The following is a 14178-nucleotide window of genomic DNA, read 5'->3' on the forward strand; positions in this document are numbered from 1 at the left end:
TTGTCAATGACCATAATGATGTGAGGAATCTGGAATAGTTTCTATCTTCATTACCCTAATAGGACTTTGAGGACTATTAGGGTAATGAAGATTAATAGTTCCATTAGCCTTCCACTTTCATGCTAATCCAAAGCCACAGATCATTGAGGAGACAAAGGTATTCTAAATATTATGTAATTGTCATTGACTGAGAACAATGAGGCACTGCCTTTGGTTCCTTGCAATAAGTTTTGTTTCAGTCTTCACTAGATAACCAGAACTTTCTTTGGTCCAGATTATACTGCTGAAAATAATCACTATATTGTCCTCTATTCTAAGGTTTATTAAAAGCAGCTCTTGTCCCGTGGTGATATCTTGAGAGTGGTGGGGGAGATGAGATGTCAGGGCTGTTTCTCTCTCCTACATTTCGGAATTCTTGATAGAACAATGTTTCTGAAACACTGCACTAAGATCAGAGGGCTCCCATTGGGAAAATTTGATCATGGTAATTACCTAAAAAAATACTGACGAAAGTATATTTTTTGTCTTGTTTCATAAGGGCATAATAGGAGTTTACCTGGCACTTCCACTAAACTGCTGCATGAATTTAAGGAGGTCACTTTCCCTTATTGGAGCCTCGGTTTTCATGTCAACAGACTAGAACTGAAGTACATGATCTCAAAGCTCCCATCCAACTCAAATATTCTGTGATTTGTTGATTTCTGACCAAAATTGGGTGAATTAATGCATGCTGGAATTTTATATTCATTTATTCTTGTTGGGCTAAACTGGATGATGGTAGAGATGGTAAGCGGGTATTTATTCAGCCCCGCCCTGCTCAGCCTAGGGAGTAGACGAATTCTCAGTTGGTGGGTGGGCTGTTTTTGTCTCTTCGCCATTTCGTGGTTTAGGGTTTTCTGGGCGTCTGCGTTGGTAATTGAAGTTGAGGTGGTACCAACACTGAGGTAGCTGCAGACGTTGTATCTCATCTCCTGATTTCCCTTATCTTGTTCATTGCAGTCCTCTTTAGGCTCTTTGGCGAGGAAGACCCCTGCAGAGTCATGGTCTATAACCCTGAAACATATTCTGTCTCACTGGTCTACCTTGTTCTCCTGCACCTTGTCAGCTCCCTCCATCACCTCACCGGGCACAGGAGGGTTAGAAGACCGTGGTCCAGGCCTCTGGGGTCTCCGCATGTAGTAGGATGGAAAGCGTCCCCTGCAGTAGGGTAGGGCCAGTGCGGTTGAGCCTGGCCTTCGGGAGCACTCTCCCCACCCTCCTTCTTTCCCTACTCCTACTATTCTGGTAATTCTGCTGGGAATTGGGTGGAGGACCCCTGCGATGTGGAGAGCGTTGCCGGCTGCATATTTACTGCCTTGCACTGGAGCTCCACCAGGGCCTGTCACAGTATGGGCTGCCTCTGCACCCTTTTCTCCTTCAACAGCAGCAAACTCCACAGCCTCTCCATCTCCTACACTGCGAAGGGACTTCCTGGGGTTATTCTTTATGGCAGTCTGGTGTACAAATACAACTTCCTTGGTGTCATTCCTGTTGATGAAACCATATCCGTTTCTTACATTTAACCATTTCCCCAAAACCTTCGTCGGGATGATCTTCTTGTCCCTCAGGCAGGCACCTCAGATGTGAGGCTGCTGTTCCTGGTGGCGGGGATGATGACTGGGGCCGGCTGCGGCAGCGGCGCCCCCTCCCGGGGTGTGATGGTAACTAGGCCAAGGCGCTGGGGCTGCTCAGGGCTCTCTAGGGTCCGCTCTCCACTCCCGCTCCCCATCAGACTCTATTCTTATACTTTTTAAACTTTATTTCTTTGAATGAGTTTAATGCACTTTAACATTTCTTAGACTTTATTACCTCTACGCTTTATCTCATTAATTCTTACCATGTTTGTTTGAGCACAGGTGATAGGAAGGTTATTACCCTTGTTTCACAGATGAAAAAACAAGGCAGGTTAAATTACATTCTTTAAGGCATTGGGGGATAAAAAGTAACATAAGGACTAGGACTCGACCAACACAGCAAAGAGGAAGAGGGAAATAAAAAGAGACTCCTGGGAGCTGAAGTTGGGTATGGGGTGTGGGAACAGAACAGAGCCTATATGGGGCCTGTTGCCACGGAGCTACTTGACAGTAAGAGGTAGTTGGCAATAGTGGTCAAACTGATCACGATTCCGTTTGCCCAGCCCAGACTATAAGAAGTTTTCTAAGAAGTAGATGCTAAATGTGAAGGTGGACCTAATAAATTTTCTAACCTAACATTTTAGCCAGAACCTAATTTTCATCTAAAAGCTCAAAAACAACAATGACTGCTAAGTCTTACAGTGCTTGGTATTTTATATGCAGTATCCTGGTTAAATATTCATGGACAGATACTATTATTGTGTCCATTATACAGCAACTAAGGAAGCTGGAGTTTTGGTCCAGATCACAGCCTGTAAATGGAGCTAGCACCTGAGTCTAGATCTGTCCCAATTTGAATCTGCACTTAACAAAATTGTGCTCTAATGTTTCTCCAATATCTGCTATCCTAACAGTTTATAGTACTATCATTTTTGCCTGCATACAACATTGCTTTATAAAGGTGCGTTTCAATTTCTTTATGAGAATTTTGAAGCTTTTGTCACTTAGTCTACCTAGTTAGAAAAACCTGGTTTGTTTTCTTTCTATGAAAAAAGAAAAAAACAAAGGACAGTGATGTTATGAAAAGCATACAAACAAATGATATGCAATGTCTCAAAACGCTACTGCAATTCATTTCAACAAGTATGTAGGGAGGCCTCATTTGTACCATCTAATATGCAGAGAACTTGAGATATGAAGATAAATAATACAGTTTCTATCTTCAGGGAATTTATAGTAATTGAAATAGACCCCTTTCTTTGGCAGGGCAACATGGGTGTCTGCACTCTGTTCCACTCATTTGCAGTGATAGCAGGGATACTGCAATCTTAATGTCTTTTCTGTCTATCCCAGGGATCCTATGAAAGATACCTACCTACAGAGTGGCTTCCTTCTGCAAATGATTTTCCTGAGCAGCCTTCACTGGTAGTTTCCCCAGGGCCACAACCACTTCTAGTGATGGCCATGGAGACATGTAATAAATAACCAGTTGGCAAAGCTCAGAGTCAGTGCAGAGGAAGGACTATTTGTAACTATTCCAGACCTGTGAAATAATCGTAGAAAAGACTGAGTCTTCAATGGTACGTAGTATTAAAGCTGGCAAGAAGTGGTTATTTCAGGGGAGAGAAGTATAGGTGGAAAGACCAGAGCCATGGTGGGGAAGTATAAGAGGCATGATGAGAGAGCAGATTTCTTAAGTTCTGCAATGCCACGAACAGGCACTTAAATTTTGATATGGACAAAATGGAAAGACACTAATCAATGCACACATTACAGACCTGAAGGCCGGGTACAGTAGGCATAGGTAATAGTTTTCTATAATCCAGTGGTTTCCAAAATGTGGCTCACAGAGCACTTGAGTTCTAAGGAGTCTGCTCATTAGCCACCCATGTAATGTTAATATTTACAAAGTCAGTCCTTTCTAGGGTTAAAATAATGTACACATGGAGCTGACCATATTTCATAGCAAAATACACACAAGAGCTTGATGAAAAGGTAAGATAAATTATTCAAAAGTTATAGGAATTAAAAGCTTCTTATGCAATTTACTTACACTTTAAATAAGTTTTAAAAGCATGAACTGTGGATGTCAAGTAATATTTCGATTGTTGCCTAAAGGTATATTCCTAAGAATTGCAAAGCATTCTTTGTTTCAAAAGTCTGTGGCAACAGACAAGATTGATATCAAACTGAATAATTCATCAGCTAAACTTTGCACATAGCCATTAGCAGTAATTCTGATGAGGATGCATACAGAGAACTTGTTCAAACTTTTCTCCTAATTTTAGCATTGAACTTGAACTATTCCTGATTCAAATTTCATATGTTTGTCAAGAGATTCAACCTCCTTATTAAAAAAAAATCTAAGAAGGATCATACACTTGAGAAGATGTCCAATATTTCCTTTTCTATATGAAATATACATGGATTAAAAATGTTTGGCACTATATATTTAACATAACTTTATCCAGATTCTTCTTATAAGAGTCCATCTTGAATCCCCAAATTTTAATATCTAATTTTTAGCCCATAGAGGAAGCTTAAGAAATATGTACTGAATATATATAGTTCTACAACTATCTGCCTATATACAGTCACAATCTTCTCCACACAATATTCCTGAGAAGCATTAATTTCCTCATTTGGGGATGAGGATATTAAGGCCCAAAGAGTTTGAATTATTATCCTAAATTCACATGAATAATTTAGTGTTAGAACTGGCATAGCATGCAGGTTATCAAATCCAAGTCCAATGCTCTTATTTCAAGTCAGAATGTATTATATGATTCATATTATCAGTTCTTCAAAAATACTTTGAGGCATTTTTCAAAAGAAGCTCACATATAAAAAATTATAACAGAAATAAAAAGAATAAGATAATAAACATACATGAAGTCATAAGCTAATTCATATCCTGTTGTCAAGAATTTACTGTGCATCTAAATTTCCTTGCAGCAAAGTAAAAAGTTATATAACTTGTATCATTTGACAAATAGAAAAATACAGGTAATGTGATATCATGTCACCTTCATACTAAAAATTCTTCCAATGGCTTTTCATTGCACTTATAGATAATTCAAACTTCACATCATACCCCACAAAGCACAAAATACTCTGGCTCTCATTATTTTTCTATTCTCATCAATTATTACTTTCCCCCATTGTTAACTACATTCTAATAATCTCTCTGTTCCTTCAACATGCCACATTTATTTCCCACCTTCAAGTCTTTGGACTCACTATGCAATACAGTGAGAATATTATTCCCCTAAATCTTCACATGACCAACTCCTTCTTATTATCCAGGACCTAGGTCAAAAGTCTTAGTTTCTCATTATTCAAGACTCTTAGAAACTATACCTGACCATCCTATCTAAATTAATAAATTTCCCAGCTATTCCCTGATTAATTACCATGGTCTATTTTCTTTATAGTACTTGGCCATCTCTGAAATTTTCATGTTTATCCTAATTTTTGTTTACTTCTTTTCTTCCCCTCCAACCAGAATGAAAATCCCACAAGAGCAAGAATCTCATGTGTTTTTCCCCACCTCGCCGCTGTTGGATTTCCAGCACCAAGGACAGAGCCAATTAGGCACTCAATTGGAAATGAATACATTAAAGTTATTGAGAGAGACAAACTTTTCTTAAAACTTAATCCTAAAACCTCATGAATTCTTAAAAAGACTTTGAAAACAAGATGCACTATGGCTTTAGCATCTACTTTTAGAATATGCAGCAGACACCAGTGAGATGGGGTAGAATAAAGAAAGTCCATTGCAGAACTTCGGCTAAAACTAATATGTAATGGAAGGCCAACAAAATAAGAGCCTTTGAAGGAGAGTAACACGAAATGTCCAGAGAGAGGAAAAAACAGCAAGGTTAGTGTTGCAAAATCAAAGTGACAAGAAGATTTTTAAAAGCAGGTCATGAATAGTGTAAATGCCAGAAAAGTGTTCAATGAATTTTTCAACAAAGCTGCTAGTGGTAACCTTGGCAAAAGCAAATTCAGGGGGCTGGCAGTGGTGATGATGCAAGTCAAAGTGCAGTGGATTAATGAGAAAATGTAACAGGGGATTTCAACATAAAAAATAGATGGCATGGTTTTGTGCTAGACATTTTTAGAGTATATTTGTATTTATCTGATTTGACCTCTTAAAGAATCTCAATTTAGCTCTACTCAAGTGTCTTAGAGGAACACTGCCTTCTGATGAGATACTGAATTGGATATTTGCAAATAAATTGGATTTTTCCCACTAGTCAGGCTTTTAAATATTTGAATACCTACATATTGTACACCTTAAATTTTCTCTTCTGCAGGCTAAATATTTATAGATTCTCCAACCATTCCCACTTACGACCTGGTTTCAGATTCTTTACCTGCAAGCTTATTTTCCTTTGACCACTCTAGTTTGTCACTGTCATCCCACAATGTGATTTCTAGAAATATTTATGGACATCACTCACCTTTTAAATACCTGTAATAGTTCCTCATTGCCCCATTCATTCTGACTTCTAAGACCTTCAACACTGACTTTAACAAATATTCTTAGGAATTATCTCACTTTCCCTACATTATTTATAATACACTGTCTGGACCAGGGGTCAGCAAACTTTTTCTGTAAAGGGCCAGATAGTAAATATGTTTGGCTTTACAGACCATATGGTCTCTATTGCAACTACTCAATATGTTATAAACTATATAATAGATAATAACTGTACAATAGGCAATACATTAATGAATGTGGCTGTGTTCCAATAACAGTATTGAAAAAAAATCAGCAGGCTGAATTTAACCCTTGAGCCATAATTTGCCAACCTATGTTCTAGACAAACAAAATGTCTTGACATTTTCTTGGTACACCTAAGTTACTTATGTGGCTTTGTTCATGCTCTCCAGTAACCCCTCACTGCCCAATTAAAGTAAAGGCAATGCTGATGTAACCAACAGACTCAAGTATAGCAGTTTACATGAGAGAAAAAGTTTTTCCTTCTTACATATCAGTCTGGCATTAGTGGACCAGATTGGTTCATAGCTCTGTTCTGCAAGATCACTCATTCAGTACCTGGGCTCTTTCTTGCTAAATGTAATAGGTAATTGACAACTAAAGAGTAATACACTGACACCAGTACTCTAGAGCTATAGGCTTATATATCTTTGTTTTAGCTTAAAAAGTACTGAAAAAGATAGTTTTGCCAAATTTTTTTGACCCTACATAAAATGGGGTTCACTTTCCAAGCCTGCTACATCTTTGCCTATCCATGAAGCCAATGACTCATACTTTAGATTTTTGTTCCGGTAGTTCCTCTCTTCTGACACCAATTTCTACATTGGAGTAGGGTAGTGTGTGTGTGTGTGTGTGTGTGTGTGTGTGTGTGTGTGTGTTAAATTGACCGAAACATGTAAAAAAACAATTTAGCATATTAAAGGTTAATTTCTCATCTGTTTAACAGCCCAGGGTGATCTGATCTTTTGAAAGAGACTTTGCTCCATAGTCATTAACAGGCCCAGGTTGATGGCCATTCTGCCATATTCAGCATGTGGCTTCCAAGTGCCTCTGGGAAATTGTCATAAGTTTATTGGAAGAGGAAAAGAACAAGGAAGAACTCATATAAAAAAACTCTTTATGATACAGGACATTATTTTGTTTCATGTTACATTGACTATAATTCTGTCATATGGCCATACTTAATTGCAAGTGAGGCTGAGAAATGTAGTTCAGCTATGTGCCTAGGAGGAAAACAAAAATGAATTATGGTAAATAGTCATTAGTTTCTGTATACCATCTGTCAAGACTCTGCAGTATTGCTTCATTCATGATTTCCTCTCTTACTTCCATTTCTCTTTTGTATGAATTTCCACAGTTTTATTTGTACACTTTTCATGGCCCAGAAATTTCTCTACTTGAACTGCAGATACTGGTGGACCTAGATTTGACAATTAAAGACAGGAACACTGGAACTCTGCCTTCTGGCCTGTAGCACAGGAATCTGGAATTGCAGCCAGTGACCTGGTGGTGAAGCACAGCAGAAGGGCAGATTAGGTTTTGTGTGTCTAACTCATCTTTGTATCACTTACTCCCAGCATATGGCCTTGTAATAAATGGAGACCCAAAGAGTGTGGTTGAAATCACACCTTATCATCTCCCACTTCTTTTGGGCTTTACTTAAATCTTATTATTTTACTTCCAACCTGAAGTACGCTCTTCTTTGGGTAGCTATCCAATTCAAAGTAATCCTCCCTTCCCTTGGACAAACCTCAATACAGAGAGGAAACCAATACCAATGATTAGGTGAACTTTGAATCTGTAACTATAGCTGACTGATCCATAGACCAAATAAAATTATTTCTACAGGACATTCAGAGATATCAAAACAGAGACTGGGAAAGTTCAAAGCCAAATCATGTTAACGTCAGAATGTCAGGGAGAAGATCCACAATTTTCTGCTGTTGAAGTTCCAGATCCACCATGATCCCAGCCCTTTGTGTGTCTTAGCTATTAAAAATCTTTCTTCAAAACTGTGAGACACAACAGTACCCTTTCAGTATACTTAACATTTTGTTAAAATACTAAAATTAATTTCCCCTGCTTGCTACTAGAAGAAATTTGTTATTACCATGTCGCTGTTAGTAGATTTTTGTTTTTCTGGGGTGGAGGGAAGTATAACAGTATTTGAGTCGTTATTCTTTCTCTTCAGCATATGTTGACATCATACCCATGTCATAAGCTATTGGCCTAAGTCATTTTATCTTGTTCTTGCTGTTGTAACTTTCTTTGAATCTGATACTTGTGTAGCTGGATTTTAGAACACTAATATTTTTGTTAAATTTTTTACTATTATTTATTTTTGGATTTCATTCATCATTCCAGACTATTCATTTTTAGTTCTGACACAGATATACAATGTGGCAGAGAATCCTAGCTCTCAGCAATAACTATAATCTCCTCTTCTACCTGAAACTGCTTCTATACTACATTTCTTAGGGCTCTTACAGTTAGGTAGTTCAGTTTTGGCCAATGGAATATGGGTGAACATGAAGTGTGTCACTTGCCGGCCTGACCTGTAAAACCTCTTTTGTAATCCTCTACACTCTCCTCCCTTGTCTCCTGGCCAAATACAAATGATCCATTGAAGGACTGAAAGCTCCAAAAAACAATGGAACAACGAGATTGAAAGAACCTGGGTCCTTGAAGGACTGCATGAAACAGATCATTGGTCTGTAGTGTGAAGAAAAAGTAAATTTTTCTGTATTAAACCACTGAAATTTAGGTGTTATTTATAACAGCTGTCAAATTACAACAAATTGAACTTACATAAGGAAAGACTATTCAAAAAGATGATTGCAGTAAGTAGAACATGCTGACCTCAGGATCTGCTAGTGTTTCAAAATCAAACACTGAAAAGCTTTTTAAAAAGCAGGAATGGGTAAGAGGGCTAGTAGGAACTTTATGGGGGAGGGAGGCAAGCAATGGGGGTGAGAAGGTGGAAAAATCCAGGCACTTCAACAACAAAAATTGTTTCTGTAGTCAGCCAATTCATGGAATGAGCTATAAGGGAGGATGTCTACATCTTCTTGCTTGCTTAAGCAGGGGCAAAACCAAAGTTCAGGGACCTATGTGGAGGAGAGAAGCCTGACTAGAATATGGTCAAGTCAGTGATTAGGTAATGGGGAATTGTGAGTACATGGTCACAGTTTATCTTAACTAATATAGTCTCTCTCCTCAGTTTCATCAACACTATTAACTCAGTCAACATTCAATCAGGGCACTTACTAAACTCCATATTGCTCCTACTAAGCTCCATATTGCTCCTACTCAGGGGCAGGCTCAGCTCCCTTTAAAAACAGCAAGCGATTAGAGAGAACTACTATAGCAGCAAGCCTAGAAACCCAAGAGTTTTTGCGAAAGCCTCTTTAGGGAATGAATTCTTCCATATCTCATTTCAGGGTTGCCTCCTCAATATGATGCCAGCAGATAAAAGAAAAAGGATAACATAGTTAACATTCACAGAGGACAGAGAAGAGACAAACAGAAGGTAGGGCAAAAATATTGTTGAGCTCACAGTTGAATCCTTTCTCTCCATATTATTTGTACAAAGTCCTCCCGAATTCTACCATGCTTCTTCCTCTTGGCAAACCAAGCTACAGGATTTGTTGTTCTACCCCTAAATGCTATTCCCTTTATTAACATGCAGGTTAGTCCATTACAATGTCATGAGCGTGAGGAAGAATCCCAGGAACCAGAGCAATCAAGAGTAGCACTTGCAGTCTGTTTTGTGGTTGTTGTTTTTAAGATTTTATTTATTTATTTGAGAGAGTGAGCAAGAGAGAGAGAGAGAGCATGAGTGGGGGAGAGGGAGAAGCAGACTCCCCGCTGAGCAGAAGGAAGGGGGAGAGGGAGAAGCAGACTCCCCGCTGACCAGAGAGTCCGATGTGGGACTTGACCCTGGGACTCCAGGATCATGACCTGAGCCGAAGGCAGATGCTTAACCGACTGAGCCACCTAGGCACCCAACTTACAGTCTGTTTCTAACTAAGATCTTCACTCCACTTAATTAGATTCCTACTAATTTTGTCACAAGGTGTCTTAGCTCACTTCTAGGGGTCCCCCAAATGCAAAATCTATACAAACTCTTCCTGTTTATATTGCCTGTATCTACATGAATCTTGCTGACCAATGTTGAGTCTCTATTACCAAGTCATGTTCATCCAACCCCACTAATTCAGTACATTTATTTCTATTATGTTAATTCACAAAGGATTTCCAAATATATAAATATGTGAGGATATCTTCCTCTTTATTTTGTATAACCTGCAACTGAATATAGTGTATAAACTTTTACTTAACATAATCAAACTTCCCATTTCAGCACAATGTTTCTCTTCAGGTAAATATGACCCACTGTTTTCCTACCAATTATAAGTGTCTTTCAAAATGTATTTCCCTATTTTAAAAAAGGCCTGTTTATGTATTTTCCCATGTCCTTCACTTATTGGGCAATCTCATGCTTATATTTGAATGACATTATCAGGCTAGAATGTATTATTAGCTATGCTTTGTCTTGGAGACTACAAAAAAGAGAATGTAAACAGCTTAGATAATAAAGCCATGTATGTTCATGTACTAAGTTAACACTTTAAGTTCTTTAATATGAGCACTTTTAGTCAATTTTAAAGTCTCTTCTTAAGAGATGCGTTTATCTCTTTTTTCAATTTTCAACTTAACCTCTGTAATGTGCCACATTCAAAATTGGCTATTAGCACTTTGAAATTGGAATTGGCTGAAAGGGTCCAGATATTCCTCCCTCTCAATATCACCTTAACACAGCATCAGGTATCTGAAAAGATGAAGATATTCCAACCACCACTGACTTCCTCCATTCAAAGCCAGAGAAGAACTCCAGTAAAATAAGAAATTTAAGGTACTATTTCACTGGTATTTTTAATTGAAATATTGTTTTTAGTCGTGTCACTAGGCAGTTCCTTTGTCTCAGTCAGGATGATACTTGAACCACTGATTTCAGAAGTTATTTGGTTTATGCATATATCCATTACCTACATTTTAAACCATCCTAATTCCACACAACTAGTTTAGAATATCAAAAATGCAATTTAACTAATAATAAGAATCACTTAAAGAAACAGTTCCATTTTATAACTCCAAACTAGAAACAACAAATAAAATTACTTCTATAATCTAGTCATGGTTACTAAGAACCAATTCATAAAAGACACACACTCAGTTGGAATTCAGTGCATTCTACTTAAAGTCTCATATACACATTATATTTAAAAACAACTCCCCAACTATCACCATAAATAATTCATAGATATTTTTGGTGCAGCCCAAGATTTTTCAAATAAGACAAACTACTTCAGAAAGTTGAAGCCACAGAAATTTATGGGCATTTAGTTTTAGTGCTAATAACCAAAATTTCACACAGATTAAAATATGTCATGCATGCATCATATATTATGTGGTAACTGTACAGTCACCACAATGATAAAACACAATCTCCTTTAGGGGTTAAAAACATGCAAAAATAAGAGAAAAATTGACAACTTTAAATTATGAGTATTAGATAGACATATTTAAAGATCATGGAATATTAGAATCTCCACTTCTATTCTAAAACATAGCACTATATTTTCCCATTTAGTTAATTCTAAAGCCTTTAATAAACGTTTTAAAAGTTACTTCACAGACTGACAGTAATATGGCAGAAGGGCTTATATAAAATGTCCCACCCTATGCCTAAAAATAAACACATAAAAATGGTGGACATTTTTACATTTCAAAGTAAATTACATAAGTAAGCTTATAATAAAAAAAAAATTAGACTTCTGATTCTCATGCTCCAGGTGGGAGACAGAGAGTTATTCTGACCATTTGTCCTGCTGAAAACTATTAAAAACACCAGTCAAAAAAAATCTTCTCATAGGATGGAGGATCTGAAAAGATAGTAACAAATTATCAGGATAAAATCTTAGTGAAGGTAGGGACCTAAAAGATAAAGTAACCACTAAAATTGCTTCTTTCCTGGGGGTTTTAAAGAACAAGAATATCAATTTTTACAAAAAGGGATCACAATGGGCAGAATACATGAATAGACATTTCTCCAAAGAAGATATCCAAATGGCCAACAGACTCATAAAAAAATGCTCAACATCCCTCGGCATCAGGGAAATACAAATCAAAACCACAATGAGATACCACCTCATACCAGTCAGAATGGCTAAAATGAACAACAGATGTTGGCAAAGATGCAGAGAAAGGGGAACCCTCTTACACTGTTGGTGGGAATGCAAACTGGTGCAGCCACTCTGGAAAACAGTATGGACGTTCCTCAAAACGTTAAAAATAGAACTACCCTACGACCCAGCAATTGCACTACTAGAAATTTATCCAAAGGATACAAGAATAGTGATTTGAAGGGGCATATGCACCCCAATATTTATAGCAGCATTATCAACGATAGCACAGATGAAAGAGCCCAGATGTTCATTGACAGATGAATCAATAAAGAAGAGATAGCATATATATATATATGCTATTATATATATATGTGTATATATATATATATATATATATATATATATATATATATATATATATGGACTATTACTCAGCCATCAAAAAGAATGAAATACTGCCATTTGCAATGATGTGGATGTACCTAGAGGGTATGATACTAAGCAAAATAAGTCAGAGAAAGACAAATACCATAGGATTTCACTCATATGTGGAATTTAAGAAACAAAACCTGAACATAAGGGAAGGGAAGGAAAAATAAAATAAGATAAAAACAGAGAGGGAGGCAAACCATAAGAGACTCTTAACTCTAGGAAACAAACTGAGGGTTGCTGGAGGGGAAGTGGGTGGGAGGATGGGGTAACTCAGTGATGGGCATTAAGGAAGGCATGTGATGTAATAAGCACTGGGTGTTATATGCAACTGATGAATCACTAAACTCTACCCTGAAACTAATAATACACTATATGTTAACTAAATTGAATTTAAATAAAAAAAACTTTTAAAAAAGGATCACATACACAAGGTCTAAAATACAAGAATAAAAAAAAGTGTAGAAAATAGTAAATATATGGAAAATATAAACAAATATTGAATGCATAAAAAGCAACATATTATATGGTAATGAAAAAATACAAAATGTAATATATATAATTGTTAAATTATATAAAATGTGACATTTTCAAGCTGCTCATAATATTTTTTCCTTCATACTTGGTTTTCAAGAATGTAATTAGAATGCATCAAAGCATGGTTTTAAGTTTATCCTGTTTGAGGTTTGAGATTCTTGAACCTGTAAATTAATCTATTTGACAGATTTTGGGATTTTGAAGTCATTGTTTCTTCATTATTATTTCCTTTTCACCCCAATATCTTTGTCCCCTCCTTATAGAATTCTAAGGCCATGAGTTTACATTTTCCCAAATGTCTCCAAGACTCTGTTCATTTTATTTCCAATTGTTTTTTCTTTGCTTTCCAAGTTGGATCAGTAATTGGGATGGTCATAGATTTTTACATCAAAATATATGGAAAGCAAAAGACAGTTGAAAATAGCTTTAAAGTATGGAAAGGAAAGAACTGTCAACTCATAATTCTATATCCAATGAACATATCTGTCAGGAGTTAAGGCAAATTAAAGACATTCTTATACACAGGAAAGTGAAGAGAATTTGTCACTAGCACACTTACTCTAAAAACTCTTCTTGTTTAAAGGAAATGATACTAGAGGGAAACTTGGAAGGACCAGGAACAGAAAAAAGAAAAGAATAGCAAGAAAAGTTGTAAATATCTAAGTAAATATTTTAAGAACTATAATTCTTCAATTTCTATGAAATATGTATGAATGTTAAGCATAACATCATAACATTGTCTAGGGGAGTGTTCTATGTATGGAGATATAATACCTATGATAACTAGAGCATAAAGAGAGAAGGTAAGGGGCCTATGTGTTTATAATCCTTCTACATGTTACTTCTAGTGGTAAAACTGTAACTCAAGGAAAGTGTAAAAGGTTAGATATGTATACTGCAATAG

The 14178-nt window shown here is 36.8% G+C and overlaps 1 pseudogene; it reads right to left on the reverse strand.

Moving 5' to 3' along the window:
* Positions 1-798: 798 nt before the first annotated feature.
* On the reverse strand, positions 799-9370 carry LOC102740293 (Y-box-binding protein 1-like; annotated as a pseudogene).
* Between the last annotated feature and the right edge of the window lie 4808 nt (positions 9371-14178).

Source organism: Leptonychotes weddellii, chromosome X (genome assembly GCF_054177405.1).
Source record: "Leptonychotes weddellii isolate Sample4059 chromosome X, ASM5417740v2, whole genome shotgun sequence".
In the NCBI taxonomy this organism is placed as follows: domain Eukaryota; kingdom Metazoa; phylum Chordata; class Mammalia; order Carnivora; family Phocidae; genus Leptonychotes; species Leptonychotes weddellii.